The following is a 383-nucleotide window of genomic DNA, read 5'->3' on the forward strand; positions in this document are numbered from 1 at the left end:
CCGGAGCAAGATTCAAGAAAGGTATGTATAATCCATGTATAATCCTAATCCTCATTACAATAAAATCTTACTCGGGCTATCCTAGTAGAAGGAGAATCACAACCTACGTATACGTTCATTGTTGAGTTATTGGGGGAAATATATGTATGTCTTCAAGGTTTCAATTACCTGCTCATTCCTGGTCAGCCAGGTGGCCTTTTCAACTACATATGTCATCAATACATTCTTTTCCTTCTTTTTTATGTCTAACTTTGCTAAGCTTCACACCGTAATCTGGTTCCTGTTTATGTGTCTGAAATCCAGCTTTCAGTATTAAATGTTTGGTGCATTGTGGTACGCAAATTGTTTTTCGCTAAAGGGATTATTTAAAAGTTTTATGGGGA

The 383-nt window shown here is 36.6% G+C and overlaps 1 protein-coding gene across 1 annotated transcript in view; it reads left to right on the forward strand.

The window, feature by feature from the left end:
* The window catches only part of LOC119594864, a gene marked incomplete at its 3' end in the record, with an annotated part of 25,290 nt that overhangs the window by 14,886 nt on the left and 10,021 nt on the right, over positions 1 to 383 (forward strand).

This window comes from Penaeus monodon, chromosome 34 (genome assembly GCF_015228065.2).
Source record: "Penaeus monodon isolate SGIC_2016 chromosome 34, NSTDA_Pmon_1, whole genome shotgun sequence".
Classification (NCBI taxonomy): domain Eukaryota; kingdom Metazoa; phylum Arthropoda; class Malacostraca; order Decapoda; family Penaeidae; genus Penaeus; species Penaeus monodon.